The following is an 18,210-nucleotide window of genomic DNA, read 5'->3' on the forward strand; positions in this document are numbered from 1 at the left end:
ACCTTCTTCCGAAAGGACCTCAACAGCAATGTCACGATGCTAATCCAATCAACGGCCTTACTCTGAGGGGCTGACTTATTCAACAGTCTAAAGCCCCTAATTGTCAAAACTGCGGCCTGCTGTGAAATCTGAGCTGACGTGTGAGGGACAAGATGACAGCTTCAGGTGACAGTCACTGACAGTGTGCTTTTCTGGATCGTCAATGCTCGGAATGATATGAGCGGCGAGGACCTGCAAACTACGTTACCCATCATGCTTAGCTTGCCAGTAAGCACTGCAGGCCAATTTCAGCGAAGAGAGAGAAGGGAGGAAGGAGCTGGCGGAAGGAGCTTTGTGGCGGCACATCATGTCAAATGAAAGCTGGGCTGACATTTGCTGGCGCGAATGCAGAAACCAAAGTTAACATCAAGAGGTGTCATCTGATTTCTTACGGAGTGCCAAGTGATGAGACGAGTGCTGCTAAGAGATGAAAGCAGAGGCGAAGATAATTCACCTGGTGTCAACAACACTACAACCCGGCATAACATCACCCCAGAAAATGATGAAAAAAACATGTCCCGACAAGGCAAATGATACTGCACAATGTTGCCATGTTTACTTGAGAGAAGAGTTCAAACAGAATCAAACAGGCCCGTAATAGTCCAAAGCTAACCCTCGGAATCAGGTGCAGGCAGGAAGAAATCAAATCTTGCCTCAGCTGCATATAGCACTGCGGATCACCTGTCGCCTTTATCAGCTGATACTATTTCCATCTGTGGCCTTTAGCCCATTTTCACCCACCACAGAGGTCATCCAAAGGCAGCAACTGCAATAGAGGAGCAATAAGCACCAAGAGGGTGCTGAGGTAAGGGCGGGTGTATGCAATACATTGGGCCTGAAATGAGGGAGAAAGACTTTGTCACTGAATAAGCTATAAGGGAAGATTACAGCTTTAAAGCTTTTGACTCGCATTGTTTCATCCCTCAATGGAGAGGGAGGGGAAGCGACAAGATAACAAGGGGAAGGAAAGGGGAATGTTGAGAGGGGGGACAGATTCTCTTGTGGGGTATCCGACCATGTCCTTCTAATGCCTTCAACTCCCCTACCCTGCAATATGCTGACATGCTAATCTGAAAGTGGTACACAACTGCCCACTGGCAAAGAGAAGCATCATTAAAAACTCATGAGGCCCACATCAAACGATGGGGTCGAAATATTAGGTCCATCAAAGTAGCAGTAGTTCTTTTTTTTTTTGGTTAATTGCTCACTAGCACTGTAATAATAGTACCGTGTTATTTTCTCCTTTTCACTCTCATACTTTCTCTCTTCTCACTCATACTCTTGTTTTCATGCACTCTCTTCCTCCCTCTCTAGTCTTCTCCTTGACAGAGCTGGCAGCCTTGGTCTCAAAGGAATCCTTGCATCTACCCCTCCTCCTCCTCCTCTTCCTCCCACACCCGGCCTCCATTGCTCCCTCTCCTTCATTCCGAGTAGAGAGAGAGTCCGTCTGCGCGCGCACACACACACACACACACACACACACACACACACACACACACACACACACACACACACACACACACACACCTCTGAATTATTCTCCCTCCCTCCTTCCCTTCATCCCTCCCTCCTGTCTCAGCGCCCAGTGTTGTATGCCCACGCCGCCCGCGCCAGCAGGTCAAGTGCATGCAATCGCCTCAGCTAACGACCTGCACCGACTCAGATCAAGTGAGATCACGGTCTCTGGGTAAAAATATCTCTTGCATTTGGCTGCTATTCAAAGCCAAAGTGCAAATTGGCTTTGTGAGGGAGGGGGTTACTTTGGACGCACTGGAGGTGTGCAAGGATTTTGAACTCTTGAAAACATCTTCAGCACATTAGATCCCATCTGTGGTGTCCAGAATGAACAGAAGTAGTTTTTAAATTGTGTTGTATATTGCGTGGTTGAAGAAGGGCAGCGTGTCCTCCTGTTTGTTATTCGGGAGTCAATTACAGTGTTGTTTGGCCAGCAGATAAATTGAAGCCAAGAGGACTAAGGGCCAAAGTCACCTTCAGAATAAGACTTGTCTGGGGCTGTGCAGCCGGGGGTGCTTAGTGGTGGTGGGTGAATATGGGGGAAGGTGATGGGCTGTAGAAGCACCACACGTGAGACTGTGCAGGAGGCTGATGGATAGCTTGCCCTCAAACTGGGTCTCCACTCTCTGACCCCTACACATGAATGGGACACAATTCTCCATTGTTCACCACTCATGTTTGGCAAGAGAAGGCACCTCAGTGCCCAGCCAAACACATATACACACACACACACACACACACACACACACACACACACACAAGGTTGCAGCTGTGAATTGCACACAATTTCGCATGCACAGACGGTTGCTGTTACAAATTATGTGACGATCACAAACTAACACAGACACATGAAGACAGTTGAGTATGCGTAATATGTGTGAGCATGCACACACGCATGTGCGCTGCTGCTGTGTTTAACAGAGGGGACACCCTTATCTGTTTACAAGCCTGTGTGCCAGTGCTAGCTTCAGCTATTAAAATGGAAAGCATCAAGTAGAGGTTTACAATCATGGCAGAAAAAATTAAAGGTGCTTGAACAGGCTAATAACCACTAAAAACCCCTCCATACAAACACGACTGAACTCAGTGCACACAAGCAAAAGCTCATTTCCCATGGTATGCCAGCCATTTTTCTCCATGCATGCTTTTAATCTCATTGACATCAAAGTCATTAGTACATGGGAGGCTGTGCTGTAATTGGTGCATATTTGGTTTTCACAGACTTGGAATGTGAATTTGAAGCAGATATGGTGGCTTTGGTAACTTAAAAAAATTATTTTATTTTTTTTTATAGCGAGGCTGCCAACTTCAACTAGTGAAGAGTCTTACTCACCAACCACATTCAAATCCCCCTCTCGAACCACAAACCGCAGGGGTCAAACCTATCTTACTACGGCTCCACACACAGCTGACGCTCTCTGGATTCCATCTCGTTAACAAAAGCAAAGCCTCGGACCACCGCCGAGCATCGTCTGCAGGCCTCTTTATGTGGATATGCACAAGATCACACACACAGCTACGTAGGCCCGCCAGCTATCAAAGCCATGAAAACACACACACACAAATACATGTAGACAGAGTCATCTTAGGTTACAGATACCTTCTGACAAAGTCTCCCCAGACCCCTTTTATGTGCTGTAAATTCTACACAAAGGAGAGGTGGGGGGAAAAATCAGTACATTTTGTGTGAAATTCCCGCTTTGAAGTGAGTGACGCACTTGAACTGAAGGAAAATAGCTGACTTCAAAGAACGGCCCAGGTTCCTCCTGGCTTCTTTTTATAAACATACTATGTTCAACTCCACTCTGCCTGAGAGGCTTAAGGTTGGCTGTCAGTGTGCAAGAGGCAATTTAGCAAAATTGTTAGACTTGAAATTTCATCCAAATAGGTTAGTCATTGCTTACTGCATTCAGAAAAAAAAATCACCTTCCTTCCTCTCTCCTCAGCATTTACTTGTTCATAATAACATGGGCCAAGAAAATATATGTTGCATTGTCAGGCTGATTCTCGCACTTCTTACTCGCTTGCTTGTGCAATTTTTCTTCTGACAACTTCAGTGTAAGTCACATCTGGATAAGCATATCAGCCAAATGTGCAAATTTAAAATAATGTGCATCCAACATGTCAACTCCTCACAGAAACACGTTGTCTTCCCGACCAACTTTACCAAGCCTGTGTTGGGAGCAAGCTGCAAAAGGCCTGCAGGTTTTTCACCCAAGCCCCACGAGGGATGAAAATGCCAATACCCCCAGGGGGATAAAACATAACAAACTGCCTTTGACTGAACATAAATATGACACCCAAGCTTATGTCTCATCTCTTCAGTTCCCTTTTAATATTCAGACCCCATATGACAGAAACAGAGGCAAAGGCCACCATCCATCATGTACAAAGCTGCCTTCTTTCTTTCTCTGACTGTCTGCCTACACTAAAGCCAGGCTGCCCTTCATTACACATGCCATTCCCATGCAATTCTCCCAAAGGCGTCAACCAAACAAGACCCCTCTGTGATTTACAATGGAGGGGCCCACTTCATTACTAACTGGCTAGGCTCACAACCTGGGGGCCAGACCATTACCTCCACATGGGGGTAGCTGCCACAGGCCGTGTTTGGTCTCTCCGTGTGGTAAAACAACACATTGTAAAAATGATATATAAGGTATGTAGGTGCAGGCTCCGGGCAAACCCAGAGTCCTTAGTGATCCAAAAACACTGCTAAACATCAGGTTTGTGGTTGACCATTCACTATTATATCTCGAACCATCACTCAATGTAGTTATTTGTGAGAAGCACATGTGAAACATTGGTGGATGATAATTTTTTTTTGACACATTTTACACTAAAATGAGTGCATCAGTTTTTAGAATTAGGCCCTGATTGGTACCATCTTACACACGGGTCCAGACTACAATTTACTGCAATACTGTACAACACTGCAATCAGCATTTCAACACATGCAGCGCTGTGCAAACGAGGTAACTAAAACTGGGTTAGATAGGCAGATAAATGATCTTGTTGGCTGGAGGAGTGGTGCTTGCTTTGCCAGTTAGGCACATCTCCTCTGGCATCAAGTCCTCACCGAGCCCTGGCGCAGCCCTCACCCGCGGCAGTTGGCAGGCGGTGTGACGGCCATCTTAGTGATTGCAGAATTGGGAGCACCCCTGTGCGTCTAAAAGACAGTTTGGCTGTAGTTTAAAAACCCACTAAACCCCAATCTGCTCCTTCCTATTTTTGCCCTTATGGTATATCCCTTGAGGGCACTGGTTCAAATTCATTAGTGCTCCTTTATCTCCATGAAAATGGAAGGCCCTCTGCTCTCTATCTACCTCCTGTTTCCAAGCTGCAGTCTCTATTTCCCTCCTGTCGGCTCTCCCCCCTTCTCTCTCTCTTACCACTTCGAACTCTCTCGCTGTCATTTCTCATTTCGTTGTTTCTATCTCTCCCTCATTTTCCACTACACTAACTCAAGGGCAAGTACGGTGCGGCTGTGAACGGCAACCCCCTTTTCCACGCCAGACCTGCTTTTGTCTTCCCTTCTGTCCCTGTGTTTGTAGCCCTACCTCTACCCTGTTGAGACTACAGACTGGGGGCTGTATGAAGACCAATGTCATAGGGGCTGCCTTGGGGGTGCGGGGTATCTTAAAGACTGGATCACAGTGGGAGCATCCTGCTTTGTGCTCACATTTTGTTTCCAGAGCCGACACTTTTATTTAGAATAACTTATAATGAGCATGGAAATACTGCAGATGGTGCTTTTTGCTCAAGGACATTCGGGGATCAAACATTCAAATATGTTTTTGTAATTCTTACCATCAGATACCCTGTTTATCTGAAAACTGTATTTTAGGATGATGATTTTACAACTGTGTTTGTAAGTAAGAGTCTCTTACTGCTATTCTTGCTGTCTTCATCTAGTTATATATGATGTCTCCCCATCTCTAAAGTGCATTTCTCTTCTAGTTCCCACTTGGTGGCATCAGGCTGCAAACATAATCAGAGCAGTGCTGGCTCCCTGCTTCCCTCTGTGTCAACATGATCTCCCCAGATCAACAGCAAATAGACAGTCTGATAACAGCCTTATTTATTTCCCTTTAAAAAATCCATCTACCGTACGCCTACTCTGCTTGCCCAATTCCCTCTTTCACCAGATAAGCTAACAGGTGACTGCTTACATTTTATGCTTCATACTGAAGGGATTTAAACAACAGTCTGAGAATGTGCAGGTAGTGGGACAGCATCCAGGATATTCCCACAAGATATGTGGCTGGTGATGAACAAAATTTGTCATTACAGGGAGAACAGAGACTGTATGGTTACAAGACAATCCCTCAAATGCGAGACACTAAGTGTTGTTTAATTAGATCTCCGTCTTAGCATTGGCCAGAGCAACAAATCAGCTCCTTCCACTACTCATGTCAGCAGACAGCTGTAAGAGTGTCAAACATGCTTTATACCAAGTGGAACATCCCAGACGAGTCCAGGAACAAGGAATGCTGATATAACTGTGTCGCACTGACCCTCTCAAAGCAGGGGCGTGATGAGTCTCCATAATGATCCTGTTAATCTCAGTGACATGCCATTCCTGAAAATTTAAGGGGTCTGAGACCCCAAATCAGTGGTCTCATTTTCTACTCACCACTGGGGCTGTCACAGTATCAGATTTTCACTACATTATCGTGGCCAAAAGAATTCACAATAACAATATTATCGCAATGTCTATAGAAACATTTGAAAAAATAAAAAATAAACAATGCTATCAGACAAATTCAGCCTCATCTTCATCAACTCTCGATTTCTTGAATTTAAACATTCAAATGAATAATCCTATGCTTCATCATCAGGTCCTCTGCTCTTGTCTGTAAAAAAACACTAGAAACCAAAAACAAAAAAAAAAAACATAAAGCGGTTTAGTGCCCAAGGCAATCTTCCCTCATCCAAAAACCAGATGGAAAAAAACATAAAATCTCCAAAACCATTAGTCTTCCATGGATTTGATCCATAAACAAAAGGGTGACAGCAGCAAGGGGGTAGCCCCCCTCCCACCACCCTCTGGTAGTGCTAATCTCCCCAACCAAGGCCAGTATTTCTGATTGCTATGTTGTCATTCTTCCCCCAGCCTCCATCACTTTTTAATCAGGATTATCTTCCCTGACACTGCGACTCAAGAGTTAACTGGGGGTCCAGCCACTGCAGGTGCTAGAGCCTTTTTGGAATTACTCGGATTATTTATATTCTTCTTCTGCCCTAAATTATCCTGTTCTCAGAATCTGCAAAAACTAGAAAAAACCAAACAGAACAGACTTCAACAAAAAATTATATCCACTTAGCTTATAGTAGCGCTCTGACAACCACTTTGGTGTGTTGGTCAATACTTCAGCACTACATACCCAAATCTACTCGTGTGTGTGGACATGGGTCTTAGTTAAACGCTGCACTGTCAAGGTTCTTAGGAGCCAATGTCATAATTTGTTGAGAGTGTGCAACAAATGCACAGGAGCATGACACACAACCACACACCATAGAGTTGCCTTTTCCATTCATCCTTATTCCCAGGAGACAAATGTCAGAGAAACAACTAAATCTTCAACTTCTTCAAAAGAGAAAAGAAAACATCAGGTTGCCCACTCCGTTTCCTGTCAGCTGGAATACAGTGGAGAGTGCCTGTCTCCATTTACATACAAATGTCACCCTCTATCTTCCCAGGAGCTGGGGAAGGCTTTACGCTCTCCACCATGATGCGCTTGACAAACCTTTCTTTCCCGTCCGGAAGACAAGCTTGAGATGCACGCTGAAAAAGTGAGAGGAAACTCTTGCCTCTAGTGCCTTCTCTCGGTCTTCTTTCTCTTTTATGCGCCACTGGTACGCTGTAATTTCCAAGCAGGAGTACATGGGCTTTGTTTCCATCACGCTGAAAGAGGAGCTCCGCGTGCTGTTTAAAAAGGTGCTCAGGCTGCCAGAGTTGTAATTACTGGGGAGGCCTCATGATTGGGCTGTTCGATGGAGGGTTTTTTTTTTTGTTGCTGTAGTGGGTGAATTATTAATACAAAATAAATTATTTCAGTCAGTCAGACTGAAAACAAAGAGGGCAAAATGAGAATAACACCTGAAAATGGTGTGACAATGAGCATCTTGTGGTGAGGGAGATGATGATGGCGTCATCAGCATACAAAGCAACCTTCACTGGCTCCGAAAGCCCAACCTGGCAGTGCTGCTTATACTCCCAGAGATGCACAGGCAGCCATTTTCTGTGGTTAAGTGGCCTACATAGTGAATCCGCGCCGTCTCTCGTAAACCGGGGCGCGTATCCCCTGATGCATAGGGATGAACAATCAGCCTGACAGGCAGGTAGTTACTCCTTTTTAACCCCAGCTTGTGCTAAGTGATGCAACAGAACATCAGGCCTCCTCCCTCTCCCTTACCCCATGCTCCTCCTTCCCTGCTTCTCTCACCCAATCTCCTCTCCTTTCTCTACCCTTCCTCGCTGTCTTCTCATCTCTCTCTTTCTCCGTAGCCTCCTATTCCTCGCACACTCCCTTCTCTTCATTATTTCCTTTCCTGTCTTTATCCCCCTCCTTTCTCTACTCCTATTCACTGGCTCCCTCTCATTCTCCCTCTATATCTCTCCTACCCAGAGGCCCATGTTTCATTGCTTGCATTACACACAATTACTTCCATCCATCAATTATCTGCCTACTCCTTTTTAGCAACCCCACTTCCCTTTCTTTACTCTGACAACAACCCCCCACTTTCCTGCATACGCATGTTTCTTTGCGATCCCCATCTCTCACCTCCCACCCCTTGGGGCAGCTGAGTGTACCTCCCCACGCCCTACTTCCCCTTCTCCTCCTTTCTCTTCCCCCAGTGCTTACCCCTCCTGTAGCCCCCCCCCCCCCCCCCGCCGCCTTCTACCAGATGTCCCTAAAGTTTGGGTGAGGGTGTGCATGTGTGGAGAGGCCAGGAACAAAAGGACAGGGTGGTGGGTTGGAGGAAAGCGGATGAGTGGGTGGGTTGGTTGTGCGGGGGAGTCATCTGAATGAGCCAAGCCATCTTGCCCTGGGCTCTCTGTGCAGGCACAGTAAGCACCATCAGATTAACAGCTTTAAGCACACACATATATACACACACACAAAACCACTCACCTCTCTTATAACCGTTTCACACTGACGCAAAAACCTGGAAAAAGCCCATGTTTGGCGTGAATTCGTCAGAAATGGCTACTGGACTGGTGTCTGTGACCCTTCACATAACCGTAATTTATGAAGGTCAGACACTGCTCTGCCAATGCATGAAAATATTACCATGTTCTTTCACTTCACAGTAATAGCTATTTGAACTTGTGGGCACATTCAGCTTTTCTTTACAGGGAAGATGCTGAAGCGTGATACAAAAGGCAAGGTTGCAATAACTTTTCCGTGACTGAATAAATACATACAGTAAATAAAGTAGGAATTTAGCACATTGGAAAGAGTTGCCTGACAAATACCATTAAGTAGCACTTGTTTGCTGTGTTGTATCTGGAGGGTGGGACTCAAGGTGGAGGGAGCCATAGTGTGAAGAAGCAGTACAATCAGAAATAAATCAGTCTTTGTCACTGCAGATCAATCACAGGCAATCACATGGTATGTAGCAGTGTTCTGAAGCTGCTGGATCCCCCCATTTAAATCAGACTACTGTCCAACTAACTAACAGCCAATCACATTGCTGATTTATGGGCTTTTATAAACACTGAACTGACAAATGCAGTGAGGAAGCTCGAAAGGATTTGGTACATTTGCTTAAAGAAACTTAAACACGACACATTGGCTCATGAAGGGGAAAAGACAAGTGATTTTCATTACCAGTGAGCTGTCACGTACTTAATTTTGGCAAAGTGTTTTAAAGTTTATTGCCTCACAAGGCTCTGACAGGCTCCAATTATAGTCTATGCAAAACAGAAATGTTTTTGGAAACTATTCCACTCTTCCACATCTTGCTTCAAAAATACACACTTTATACAGATGGCTCAACAGGCTGGTGTGGGTCGTCTAACGGCCCGCATCAGCGGCGTTTAAATGAGCTAACTGCAACCTGTTCAAACCCCTCAGGCGTGAGAATGGGCGTCCTTAGCCCCCCCACTACCACGTGTCTACAACCTCACAGGGGTCAAACTGCCAGGGCGCAGGGCTGCCCTTCCTGCCAGACCTAGTTTGCAAAGAGTAGGAGGAGGCGGACGCCCCAAGGGGAACCTCTGTGCATCAGTCTGGGGGAAGCCAGCTGGTAATCACACTTAACATAGGAACAGCCCAACAGCAAGCATTAGGAGACGTCCAGACAGCAAGACAGGACCAGACACGCCCATTTGATGTCTGTCCTAGACTGGGTGTTAATTACTTCTCACCATGAAACACCAGTTCACATTAACTCCATAACCATAAAGAGGATGGGATCAAGGCCAGAGGGAGAGGAGAGTGAATGGGTGTTTGTGTGAATACTCTGTTTGGTATGGTTTCCTCTCGGGCTTTAACAAACTATGAACTATGTTTGTTCAAGTGTGTTATATCTTGAGGGAGGCAGACTTGAGCAGCAGGCATCAACAGAAGGTCTACTCCTGCTTGTCGTCAAAAGCAGATTACTGTCACTTCATCAGAAGGAGCTGGAGCGAATCATTTTTATAAAACCTGGAGGTACCAAGGGAACGGGCAGGAGGCTGGGGAGGTGACAGTGTGTCGATGCATTCCCCAAGGCTTTACCCAATAGTCTGGCAGGAATAAGTGTGTGTGTGAGAGGCTACCTCCACTTCTGAACACAATAACATGATGACTGCAAATTCCCTGATTAAGACTCCCTCTGTACTTTTGCATATCTGGGTGATACAAGGGCAAAAAAAAAGCAAAGTGCAGGAGACAGGAAAATGAGGAAAGAAAAAAAACAACAGGGAAGTAGAGAAAGTGTTGTGAAATTGGGATGAGGGGGATAGAAGGATGAAGAAAAACCACAAACAAGCAAACACCAGAGGAGCCCAACAAGATGCAAGGCGGGCTTTAATTCAGCCAGAGTTCACACACCTTATCACGGCCTCATCTTATCTGTTACCTTGCCTCTCAACCTGCATCACCTCTGCCCAAAACCACTGCAGGCTTATTTTGGAGCGTTGACCATTTGAGTTCAGGGAAGCGGGTGTGTAAATATGACTTTTGGTTGCTGCCAGGAGGATAATGTCAATTCCTCACATCCAGCAAGGTCTGCTGAGGACAGAGCCAGCAATTTTAGACCCAAGGCAACCAGTAGGGGCGTGTCTGGGTAAGTGGTCCACAATTCCTCTTCCAGCCACCAGTCTCATGTTTCTCCCCTTACAGCCAGGGTGAAAATGCAGGTCTGTAGAAGGAAAATGACACACCAGCCCGCGGAGGTTTAGCCTTAATGACATTTTAAATTGTTAGGACTGCCATGTTCAGGTTTTAGTCTGCGAGGGATGTCATGACAAATCGTGCTACCTTAGGTTTAAAAGCTCAAACATTTTTATACAACAGCACTGAGAGTGCCTATTCAAAGTGGGAGTCTTCAGTGACTCGAAGGGATGATTAGTAACATGTATTTGCCTTTGAAACAGACTACAAAATACTGCCTTCTCTCCTCAGATATTATTTACTTGATTTGCCTAATTTACAGCAATCAGGTGCAGCAACATATGTGTTGTATTTTGACAACAAAAACATAGTTTTTTTGCACAATCAAAGACGGTGTTTCTGGGTAACTCCAGCTTGTATGGAATTGGTGTGTACACGAGAGGCTATCTTCACTTCAGCACACAGGTGACAGCAAATTCTCTGATTAAGACTCTCCACTTTTGCACATCTGGGTGATACAATTAAAGTGAGGTAGACAGGGAAATGGGGGGAAAGAATAGTGGGGAAGTAGAGAAAGTGTTGTGAAGGAGAAAGATAAATTGAGTGAGAGGGATAGAAGGATGAAGAAAAACCAAGAAAAGGCAGCCTGACCGTCAGACAAGATGCAAGGTGGGCTTTAATTCAGCCGGTGATGGATCAATCCTGCTGAGTTCACACACCTTATCACGGCCTCATCTTATCTGTTACCTTGCCTCTTTACCTGCATCATTTCTGCCCAAAACCATTGCAGGCTTATTTTGGAGCGTTGACCATTTGAGTTCAGGGAAGCGGGTGTGTAAATATGACTTTTGGTTGCTGCCAGGAGGACGATGTCCATTCCTTACATCCAAAAAGGTCCACTCAGGACAGAGCCAGCAATTTTAGAGGCAAGGACACCAGCAGGGGCGTCTGAGTGAGTTGTCAATAATTCCTCTGCCAGCCACCAGCAATCAGGTGCAGCAGCATGTGTTGTATTTTGACGACAAAAACATGTTTTGCACAGGCAAAGAAGGGAGTTTCTGGGTAACTCCAGCTTGTAGGGGCTTGCACAGACCAAGGTCTAAAGCTGACCTATTTCAGTATGTGCTGTATCTGCAATCTCATGCACCAAACAAATGCGGAGAAGGTGGAGTAGGGGGGTGGCGCTAACATTCAACATTTATGGAGCAAAGCAAACCAAACTCACAAAGATGAGTAGGTTGTTGTTCTGCGGTCTGGTTTGGTAAGAGAAACACTGTATGTTTACAGACTTTCAAGCACAAAAAGAATGTTTCAGGCTTGAGAGTTGCAGTGATTACTTTTCCTGATAAAAGAAACACCGCAGCTCAATGCCAAAAGGTCACTCCTGTTCTTACTGTTGCCAAAAGTTGTTCTTGGAAATGTCAAAACCCAACAACAGTTCACCACAAAACAATGACCCTAAGGCATAGAATATCGTCAATATTATTCACGTGTTCGAGTAGTGCACACATACGTCCTAAATGCAAATAAAGTTGTAAAAGGTCATGGATAACCAAGGCCACAAGTTCTACTGTGTACAGCCAGTGGAGCCTCATGTCTAGTCAGAGTGAGAGTTGCCTTCTTTCTTTGCATGATATCTCCACTTCGGTTCTGCGAAGTTGCAACATGTTACTTTCATAGAGCCCGGTTAGATGCCAACAAAAGAAAAGTGAATGACAAGGGATGGCTAATCCACAAATCAAAGAGGAGAGGAGGGGACACTCTGCGAGACACACTGCGCAGTGTTTTCACAGTCAGACTAATTGCACCTCGTGTCGCTAGAAGAGCACTGATTTAGCACTCGGAGGAAATTAAAATGAATAAACACAATTAGCCGTGAGTGCAACAGCACCTCTGCACAGCGCACATTTCTCTCTCTCTCTCTCTCTCTCTCTCTCTCTCTGCGTCGACAGTCACTTCAGAGTAGCTGTTATTAACTGTGTTGTTGCGTCAAGTGCTTTGTGACTAATTGCAAAGCACTCGATGTCACCAAAATGCTCCAAATCTGGATGTGAATGAACTGAACAGGGCACAGGGTGGTAAAAAAAACTAGAAATTGGGTGACTGTAAAATTGTAGGCTTCAAAGTCTTGAACAAAGGGCTAAGGGCTACACATGTATTAAATGTTTATTGTTTGATAATGAATGTTTTGGTCTCATCATGAGTTAAGCATTTTACACCGTACCTGATTAGACTATGGCAAAAAATAGAAAGAAAAATAAAAAGTGGCACAGTAATTAAAGAGATTAAAGTTATTAATTGCTTTTATTGCTACATCATGCAATATATCAGTGTATGTGTTTTAATTCAATAAGAGTGACTTCTGCAGATGGCAATTTTTTTTTACGCTTGAAAATGATCATAAATTTTTTATTTTTTTTTCCACACCTGGTTGTCAGTTTCAATGCAGCATCTGGAAGGTCTCTACTATTAAAAAGCTCTTAAAGTATCTAGAGCTCTGCTTGCTACTCCTCTAAAAATCATTCAATCATCCAATAGCCAAAGTTGGTTGTATGTCAAAATGTCAAAGATGCACTTAAAGTGAAAAACCCCAAACCATAAAAAAAAAAAGAAAATTACATAAAATAGTCAAAAAGACTACTTCTGAACTCTCTTTCAAATACCTGAAGTAAAATACATGACTTTGAATAGCTCCCAGTCAGTCTGTCAGGCCTGTAGCCATCTAGAATCTCCCCTTTCTTCTCCGCTTTGATCCCGTCACAAATGGACAGAATACACCCTGCTGTTGAGGTAGGGGAAATAAAAGAAAACAGCTCAGAAAGTAATAATTGCAAAGGAAATGAATTTCGAAACCCTGAGGAGGACACTTCTCTGAGACCTCCGTACTTGGGGGAGAAAAAAAAAAAAAAAAAAAAAAAAAAGGCATCATATCCGGGGCACAATTCAATTAGCTTTTTCTTCCAAGTGTAGGGAAAGGAGCTCCGGGGAGAAATCAAAAGTTTTGTCCAATAAAAGAAGTTTTCAAGGATGTAATGTTCTCACTGCCGCCTTCTCCTCCACTCTTCATTAGCACTGCTTACAAGCTTGCCACTCTCAAACGCATCGATCGGCTTTTTCTACAGACAAAAATAAATAAAGAAATAAGTAAGTAAAATTAAATAAAACAGCACCTTGCTGATGCTGCTGTGACAGACACGCTGGTCACGCTTAGCCAGTTGTGCCTGCCAGCTTATCCTTGGCATTTTCATTGCCTTTTGTCTTTCTTGCCCAGTTATTTGACAGTGATCAGGGGTGATAAATTGTTCAATTAAAGACGCATTAAGAATCCAGAACACACTTGACGCACAGCCTCTTGGTGTACGTGTTGTCCAATTACTCTGAAGGACAAGACTCCTTCTTGCTACTGACAATCAACATGTGACTCTCATCATAAGACAAATGGGTTTATTTATACAACCTAACAGGCTGATCGAATACTGGAATCCAAGACTGATGAGCTGGAGTTACAAAATAGGTAAAAACCTGAATTTCAATTACAAATGGGAATTGCATTTGGAAGAAATCTGTGTTGTCTTTTCAATTATAGCAGAAAAGGACAGAATACATGTTTATTCTCCACCAAGTTGGAAAGAAAGCTCACCAAGATGTGAAATAGGCACAAAATATGTGATAGATACCACTAACTAGTAGGTATAACTGAATTCCTTGTCCTCCAACCCCAAGCTTCGGAGCAGTAAACATCATCCAGCTTGAGTCCACGCTGCTTTTCTGTGGCCGATCCTGAGACCTCTGCACTCTCTCAGTTCCTCTGTTACTTTTATTAACGTCGGGAACAAGAACAACAGTGTTTGATCTCGTCCGTTCAGCAACCCCCCCCCTAAATGAAATGCATTACTAATCTTTTTTTGGGTTTGCAGTTGCTGTTGGTGTGGGAGGATGCAGAAGGGGGGGGGGGGGGTGTTGCCTGCGGAAGGTTTAGCCTTAAATCTTCTGATAAAATTAAGATCCATTGCAATTCAGATTGGACTCACTTGACTTACTGTAGCTTGCTTTAACAAAAGAAGTAAAAAAAAAAAAATTTAAAAAAAGAAAGAAAAGAAAAGAAAATAGAACCATTGGCCTGGAGCTGTATCTAAACTTTCTAACTCAACCAGACAAAATTAACCACTCAAGGCAGAAAATTAACTTTAAATAAACAAAGAAGTAATGCAACAAAATGTAAAGGATAACATCAGGGGGCTCTTTGTTATACACGGATAACAGAAGAGCTTCGTCAATCACAGTGATCTAACTCCTGCTGCACACGACAGACAGCAGCCTACACTCAAAACTACTACGATATCAATATCTACGGGGCAGCACAGGATATGAAAACTAGCCAGAAACAATACATGGGATTCTTACAGTGACATAGTGAAACGGTGATTTCTTCCCCATTTTCATTGGCTACTAAGTGTTTAACAGGTACTTTTAGGTTGCTTCACATGGTAATTACTAATGAACGTTTAGCCATCACACCAGCGGATATACATGGACGCTGAAGCGACTGGAAGCTGTTTGCCTCCATGTTTTCAAATGCAAAACGATTTGAGCATTTGGGGGCAAAATCTCACCAGAATGGAGGCTTTGATGTGTCTGTGTGTCTGCCTGGAGGAGGGGGGGGGGGGGGTCCTGGATATGATAGCCTAAAATTTGGAAATCTCTGCATTGAAAGGCGCAGGCTCCGGAGAAAAGCATCCACTGCAATCGCACAGCAAATACAAAGACATTTCAGTTTCAAGACAAACACCGAGTAAAGCTTTTCTCCGAAACACACTCAGCACAAGAGAGAACAGCAACAGCCACATTTTCTTTTTTTTTTTTTTTTTCTCTCCTCCCCAAGCTTACTGAGGGTCTACTTGCATGAGCGCCCTGTGAATAAAACGGTCCAGCGTTACAGCAGAGGTGAAAAGTGTATCTTTCCCCCCCGCTCCCACAACTTTTACTTGGCTGATAACATCTTTGACGCGCTCTCTGAGGTGATATCGAGAGTTAATAGAGAGGAAAAAGTCGCAAGCACTTACTTCAACGGCGTGAGAAAAGTACTCCTGAGACTACCCCCCTAGTTGGTTTACGGGGGACAGCTTTTAAAAATCCGTATTCCCTGTGGGTGAGCAGTCGTATTCCTTGAGAAGAAGAAGAAGAAGAAGAAAAAAAACAAAACAAAACAAAACAAAAAAAAAAAACACAGTTGCTTCGCATCCCCAACAGTATGAAAACCGCTATATTCCACTTTCTCAAGCGGCAGAGCAGTCACTTGTTAACGGAGGGAGCGAGTATGAGATACTGCTATTATTCCCCGAGCGTTTGTATTCCTTTCTCCCCCCCCCCCCCCAGATCAGACGCTCCAAGCCCGAAGCTCCTCAATGAAAGAAAAATAAAATAGCCTATAATAATCCGTGCGCGACACCGCCGCGGCGCGGATCTGCAGTTGTAGCCTATATCTCTTTATTGGTGTCTGTCGTTATCTCCGCGTACCAGGTTTGGATTCCTTTCTTCCCAAATCCACCTCGTACGGACTGGGGGTGGGGAGACAGGAGTCAAATACCCCCCCCCTTCTCCCTCCCCTCCATAGCAGAGAAAAAAAAAATACGGAGCCCTGTGCCGCGTTCAATGTCGCCTCATAAACTTTAGCGCTAGATTTCTCCTCAATCGTAAATCCTACAACTTGGTGCGTTCAAGTGTACGTGGAGTCGGAAATCATAACACAATGGGGACTGAAGCCAAACGAGTTACTGCGGCTGATCTTGTACTTTATAGCTAAATCTGCGCTCCAGTGGCAGAATGAAGAGGGAGGTAAATATACAGAGCCATGGTGCAATGACATGAGGCCCTTAGAAGAGGATTCTGGGAGCTGTGTGAGAAACTACTGCAAAACTGAAGCCTAAAAATTTGTGAGGATGTCTTATGATTTTTTTTTTTTTTTTTTTTTTGTTACTTGTGTAAGATTTTCTTTTGTTTAAACTTAAGACTAAACTTAGAAGAACCTGATGTGTGTCACCACCTTTACTTACAAGCAGTTTTAAGAGCAGAGCAGAGCAGAGCAGAGCCCCCCCCCCCCCCCCACACACACACACACACACACACAAACAAAGATAGATCAAACACTCAGCCTCCATTCTAATGAGATTTTGCCCCAAATGCTCAAATTATTTTTATTTTATTGCATTTGAAAACATGGATCACTTTAGTGTGCATATTCTGCTGAATTCTCAGGCTGTGTGCTCCATTATGATACATGTTATATTAAAAATTTTCACGCAATTGCAGCTAGTTAATAGCACAAGAATGATTTACTGGCAGTTGCATCATAGTTAAAGTCACCACAGAATAACCTTCACTGATTATAGTTTTGGGGCTGACCATCCTGATTGGCAGCTAATACTGGAACAAACTAATTTGTGTGTTATACACATCACAATTTGGAAAAAGCTACTAAGTTTTAATTATTTCATGAATATTTATTTCTTTCCAGCGGTCACTCTTCCATGAAGATGTCCCATTTGTCCTTGCTCCCATTTAAATTTAAAAACGAACATAATTAGCATAAATTATTTTTTTTTTTAAATATTTTGCAATGCAGCTTTGTTTGGCTTAGAATGAGCTCCAAAATAACAACAGCAAATCAAAGAACCAGCTATATTATGTTTTAGTCATACTTAATGCACTTCATTCAAGAAAAAATAGATTTTTCTTAACAACTATTTGGTGCAAGTCGTAACTCTTCATCCTGCTTTATTCACTTTGCTGTAAGTGAGGAGGGATTTTAACATGATTTCACACAGTCACATAGGCTTTGAGTTGAAACAGCAATTCTGATTGGCCGGTGGGATTTGAATCAGAATAGAGACAGCTGGTGTCCACTTTGTCCAGCAGGGAGGAAAGACACTGACTGTTGACACATCAATCAACTGACCCACAGTCAGTTACCACCAGCCGGCCTGCAGCCACATGTTATTACACCTTTGACTGTTGTCAGAGCACCTTCCAGGAGCATTAAGGACCAGGGTGTGTGATGGAAAATTGAAAGAAATGAAACTGAGTAAGACAGTATTTGGAGTTTGTGAGGCACAGTGCATCAAATGAAAGGCCTCACCTGCCCGACTGAAGCAAGAGCGGCGATATATTTTGGTTGAACTTTTCAACATATGCAGGCAGAAATGGATGGGAGCAGGCCCTTTTAAAAAAAGACCCACCTTTGCTGTGTTTTGGCAGAAAGCCATCCTGAGCCACAAGCAATCCTCCGATGCCCTCTCTCTGCTCTTTGTTTAAAACCCTGCGTGACATGTAA

General features: G+C 44.0%; 1 protein-coding gene across 8 annotated transcripts in view; it reads right to left on the minus strand.

The window, feature by feature from the left end:
* The window catches only part of ptprsa (protein tyrosine phosphatase receptor type Sa), a 229,007-nt gene that overhangs the window by 157,377 nt on the left and 53,420 nt on the right, over positions 1-18,210 (minus strand). Inside the window, exon 1 of one of the 8 annotated variants that reach the window (XM_071485970.1) lies at positions 15,944-16,929. The exons of the other annotated variants lie outside the window; for them this stretch is intronic. The gene's annotated coding sequence lies outside the window, so the exon portion shown is untranslated. Of the gene's footprint in view, positions 1-15,943; positions 16,930-18,210 lie in introns of those variants that run through there. 8 annotated transcript variants of the gene reach the window in all.

The sequence above is a fragment of the Trachinotus anak genome, unplaced genomic scaffold, assembly GCF_046630095.1.
Source record: "Trachinotus anak isolate AG129_WGS33_773 ecotype Australia unplaced genomic scaffold, CSIRO_AGI_Tana_v1 ptg000010l, whole genome shotgun sequence".
Taxonomy (NCBI): domain Eukaryota; kingdom Metazoa; phylum Chordata; class Actinopteri; order Carangiformes; family Carangidae; genus Trachinotus; species Trachinotus anak.